Here is a 6009-nt window from a genome sequence, read left to right on the forward strand (position 1 = left end):
TAATACTGTTTGGGTACTGCTAGAATTATTTAAGGTTAAAAACTGTCTTTCCCATTCCAATGCTGATTACTTTGGAATCTGTTCATTGGAGATGACATAGTAGCTTATCCTATGGTTATTCATTGAATTATATGCCCTATCTTGACTTACATTTATTTAGATGTGCTTAATGTCCATATTTTCACAGACATCTCCAGCATTTGTAGTGTTAGGCAGAAAAGTCTGATTTCTGAAGTTTTTCATGGCAAATTTAATTTCTCAGCCTTCATTTCTTTTTGTAAAACTTATTTCATCTGGAATGTGTTTATTGAATGTCTTCCTTTTTCTCTAGTATAAAAAGACTAAAATGTCTGTTTTTCTAATTGCAGTGTTATACGCTTACAGGATCATAATTCACCTTAAAACATCAATGTTTATAGTACACTTCTACAAGTAGCTGTTTCAGACGAATTGAATTCTTACACTCAATATGTGTCATGTCTGATTTAGTTTGGATTAGAAATGATGTAATCCATTTTTAGTTAACTATAATTGTAACTTTCAAATTTCACACCTATTGAAATGGTTATAACATCCCCTCACTGCATATGATTGAGCACACTCTTGCTTGTCCTTTTGAGCTCTGAATGAGTTGGGCTGGATGTTTTTATAAGATTGAGAACTGTTAACATCCCCTTGTGTCTCAAAAGTTTGCTCTTAACCAAACGATAGCATTTTTGTAATGAAAGTATTCATCAAAAAAAAAAAAAAACTTTAGGGAAAATAAAGCTTCAGTAAGGGCCTAAATAAACCTGGTGAATAATTTCACCTGTAGTAAACCCTCATTTCTCCCTCCAACCTAGCTCTTCTGGGGTACAGATAACATTCTAGCCTTTTCTCTGATATACTATACTCTTGTACTTTTAACCAATTTCTGTCCCATAATTCTAAATCTTTTATTCAGTATCAACTAGCTATTCAGGTGGTGGGAGAAGCACTAAATAACTGACTAGTTATTCCATGGATGTCTCCTTCATCCCTTAAAAGTCTAGCTCAAAAAAAATATTTAAAAAGCATAATCTTTGGGGTTTGAAGAAATAAGATTTAGGCAGTCTGAGTATGTGAACTTAGTTCATCTTTAGAAACTAAACTGAAGCACAGAGAGGTTAAAAGGATTTAAAAAAAAATGAACAGACTTAATAACATATAAATAGCAAGTGATCTAACATGGACAGCTGGAATCCAGGAGAGGGAGAGAGATTAGGGCAGAAAAATATATGTGGAGAAATAAAAGTTGAAAATTTTTCCAATTTGATTTAAAAAATAAGCAATGCACAGATCCAAGAAACTCAAACTGTAAACAAGATAAATATAAGGGAAGTCACACCTATGCACATCATTATCAAACTGCTGGAAAACAAGATGAGAAATTTTAAAAGGAAAAAAGACACAGCAGGGAAAAATGGTAAGAACGAACAAATGACCAGAAGAAATGTACAAATGGATTACAAATGTCTTCATAGTGCTTAAAAAAACTCAAAGTCTAAATGCTGATCTTTACATAAAATTCTATATCCTTTAAATTTAATGAAAGCTAAGAAAATTTGATTTCAGAAGACCTGCACTACACAAAAAACTAAAGGAAATTCTTCACATTGAAGGTACATGATAACCTGATGAAACATACCTTCATGAAGGAAAATGCCAAAAATGATAAAAATTACTTTTCTAGTGCCTAAATTAAAATCCAATTAACTTTAAATTCAATATATATTATTTGTTTCATGGGTACAGGTCTGTGATTCATCAATCTTACATAATACCTAGTGTTCATTATAACACATATCCTCCCCAATGTCTATCACCCAGTTACCCCATCCCTCTACCCCCTTCCCCTCCAGCAACCCTCAGTTTGTTTCCTATGATTAAGAGTCTTTTATGGTTTGTCTTCCTCTCCCGTTTTGTCTTGTTTCGTTTTTTCCTCTCTTCCCCTATGATCCTTTGCCTGGTTGGTTTCTTAAATTCCGCATATCAGTGAGATCATAGAGTTAATTGTCTTTCTCTGATTGACTTATTTCGCTTAGCATAATACCCTCTAGTTCCATCCAAGTCATTGCAAATGGCAAGATTTCATTTTTAATGGCTGCGTAATATTCCATTATATTCAATATATATACATACCACATCTTTATCCATCTGTCGATGGGACATCTGGGCTCTTTCCATAGTTTGGCTATTTTGGACATTGCTGCTATAAACACTGGGGTGCAGGTGCCCCTCTGGATCACTGCATTTGTATCTTTAGGGTGAATACCTGGTACAATTGCTGGGTTGTAGGGTAGCTCTATTTCCAATTAACTTTTGAAAGGAAAATAACTATTTAAAACAATTTAAAGTAAAATTTAAAAAACTAAGATTTAGGACATGCAGAAGTAAAATATATAATTACACTATAAAGGGATAAGTGGAGTACACATATATGACATATATATTATACAGGCATAAATGGTATGTTATTTAAGGTAGGCTGTATTAAGAATGTATATCCTTCCAGCAAGTATTAAGAAAATGTAAATGGTGTAGTTATAAAGCCAACAGAAGCAATAAAATGGAATATTTAAAAATACTTGATTAATGCAGAGGAGAAAAAAAAAATGGGACAAAGAGGAAAAACATGGTAACAGACCCTAACCCAACCACAAATTGTGTAAACAGATTAAGCATCACCAATAAATGCAAATATCATACTGGATAAAAAGCTTCAATATTGTGTTTAAAAAGACTTAGGAAAATATAAAGACAAGCACTGGTTAAAAAAGGATTAAGACAGACAGACATAGGATGCAAACACTAAAGAGAAAGGTGACTTCAAGACAAGTATTACTAGAGATGGATATTTCATAACAAAAGATATAGTAAGTCCAGAAGATGTACCAACCTTAAATGTATATGCACCTAATTACTGAGTTTTAAGATAAATGAAGTTCTGGTCAAGACAGTGACACAGGAGGCTCCTGAATTCATCTCCTCCCATGGATACACCAAATCTAATACACCAAATCTAGAGCTACACATGGAACAATTCCTTCTGAAAGAAATCCAGAAAATAGCTGAGAAACGCTGCCATGGTCAAACAAGGAAACACCCCCCACCCCCCAAAAGGGGTTGGAGAGGTTTAGAGACACTCTTGCCATGAACTCCACTTCTGGCACAGCAGCAAACAATCAGGAAGGAACTTACATATATTCCCAGAAGACTGAAGGGTGTGGATGCAACATGTAATGTCCCCATTTTTAAGACTTCTGAGGGATGAGGCCCTGAAACACCTAGGTTTGAAAGTCAACAAGCCTGGTGCCCACAGGACCCACGAGACTACAGCAAACAGAGAATGGTTAACTAGCTTGGATTTACTGTGGAAAACCCACCAGAGACAGCAGAGAAAAATGCCCATTTTCCTCCCAGTCTTTCCTGAGGCTTCTTTGCATATCTTAACAAGCTACAGCCTGAAAGTCTGGTTGCTGATTTAGGAACAGACTGCTATTTTCTCTGAGCCCAGCAGGTATCATCTCTGCACTCTCTTTTGCTCTAAGTCACTCGTGTCTTCCTCCAAGGGGCTGGCACACATACCAGGTGCAGGAGCTCTTGTAGCTGCCACCCAGACAACACAGTCCTTGATAGTCTGGCAGTGGTGGCCAGCAGGGCTTTTGTTTGTGGGTTGAACAAGACTATGGCTAACAAAGAAACAGGTTTAAACCAGCTATATGCCCAGGGTTCAAGAAAGAATGAGTAGGCAAAAATGCCCTTATCTCAGTCTTTCCATGACAGAGGCCTAGCTGCCTATCTTTTTTTTGGTAAAGATTTCATTTATTTATTTGACAGAGACACAGTGAGAGAGGGAACACTATCTGCGTACCTTAAAAGCTGTAGCTGTAGCGTAAAGGTCAGACTTCTAATCTATCTCACACCTAGGGAGAGACTGCCATCCTATTCAGAGACCAGGGAAGCCAACAGACACCATGGCTGCATTCTCCCTGTATGTAGCCCAATCCAAATCACCAACATCACTGGAAGGAGCTTGTGTTCATAGGTCACACAGGACTGTAGCTAAACAGAAACAATTCTTAACTAGCTACTCCCCCAGGGTTCAGTGGAGAAGTAGACAAACACCCAGCTCACAGTTCCATGAAAGATGGCTCAATACTTTAAAAGCTTCTGCCTGAGGGTCCAGCTTCCCGTCAGTCTGTATCTAGATGCTAAGATCCTCCCCTTTAAAACACTTAGAGAACTTGGCACACCTTCAACTATGTTATCTATGTTACCTCATACACAGAAATCAACACAGGTAGTCAAGGAAAATGAAGAAATACAGAAACATGTTCCACATTGAATAACAAGATAAAAATCTAGAAGTAGACCTTGAAGATTAGTGATTTATCTGATAAAGAGTTAAGAATTATGGTCATAGAGATGCTCACCAAGGTCAGAATAACATATGCACAAAGTGAGTATTTCAACAAAGAGAAAAGAACCAAACATATCACAAGGCTGAAGAATACAAAACTGAACTGAAAAATTCAACAGAGGATTCAAAACAGACTTGATAGGGGAAACAGGAAGAAAGAGTGAACTTGAAGAGCACGGAATCAGCATAATCAGAGAAGAAAAAAGAAAAAAAAGAATGAAAAAGAGTGCAGACAACTTATGAGACTCATGGGACCAATATTTAAGCCTCATGGTAAATACAAAGCATCTACATTAGATATGCAAAAGATAAAAAGAAAGGAATCTAAATAAACCACTACAGAAAACTGTCAAATCACAAAGAGAAGGACTAAAAGAATTAAAAAACAATTTACAGAAATTAGCCAGAAAACAATTAGCCAAATGACATTAAGTTCACATATATCCATAATTACTTTAAATGTAAATGGTCTAAATCTTCCAATGAAAAGACATACAGTGGCTCAATAGATGAAAACAAAACAAAACAAATAAGACCTAACTACATGCTGATTGCGAGAGACTCCTGTCAGCTTTAGGGACATACACAGAATGAATGTGAAGGGATGGGAAAAGATATTCCATGGACATGGAAACAAAAGGAAAGCAGGAGTAGCTATATTTAAACAAAACAGACTTCCATCCAGAGAGTGTAATAAACAAAGGTCATGATATAATATTAAGGGTCAATCCAAAAGGATATAACAAATATAAATATTTATGCACCCAACATAGAATTACCTAAATATATAGAGTAAATATTAATAGATTTGAAGGAAGAAATGGACAGCAATACAATAATAGTTGGAAACTTCAATGCCCCCTTTTATGCAATGGGTAGATCAGACAGAAAATTAGGAAATATGGGGTTGAAGTGATGCATTAGACCAGATGGACTTAACAGACATTTACAGGACATTCCGTCCAACAGCAGCAGAATACCTATTCTTCTCAAGCACACACAAATATTCTATAGGACAGATCATATATGAGATCACAAAACAAGTCTCAAAATATTTAAGATTGGAATCCTATCAAGCATCTTTTCCAATCACAGTGTGAAACTAAAATTCAATTACAAGAAGAAAATTGGAAAGCTCACAGTATGTGGAGATAAAACAGCATACTACTGAACAATCACTGGATCAAAGAAGAGATCAAAAGAGAAATAAAAGTACCCTGAGACAAATTAAAATGTAAAGAAGTATGTCAAAATTTATGGGATGCAGCAAAAACACTTCGAAGAAGGAAGTTCATACCAATAAGCTGCCTACACCAAGAAACAAGAAAGATCTCCAATAAACCACCTAAACTTACACCTCAAGGAGCTAAAAAAAGAACAAACCAAGCCTAAAGTTAGAAGAGAGGAAATAACAAAGATCAGCGCAGAAATAGACTAAAAAGACAACAGAAAAGATCAGTGAAACTAAACCTGTTTTTTTCTCAAAAGATTAACAAAACTTTAGCTAGATGTAACAAAAAGAGAGAGAGAGAGAGAGAGAGAGAGAGAGAGAGAGAGAGAGAGAGAGA

The sequence above is a fragment of the Callorhinus ursinus genome, unplaced genomic scaffold (genome assembly GCF_003265705.2).
Source record: "Callorhinus ursinus isolate GAN/ISIS: 27379988/994484 unplaced genomic scaffold, GSC_fseal_2.0 scaffold5, whole genome shotgun sequence".
NCBI lineage: Eukaryota > Metazoa > Chordata > Mammalia > Carnivora > Otariidae > Callorhinus > Callorhinus ursinus.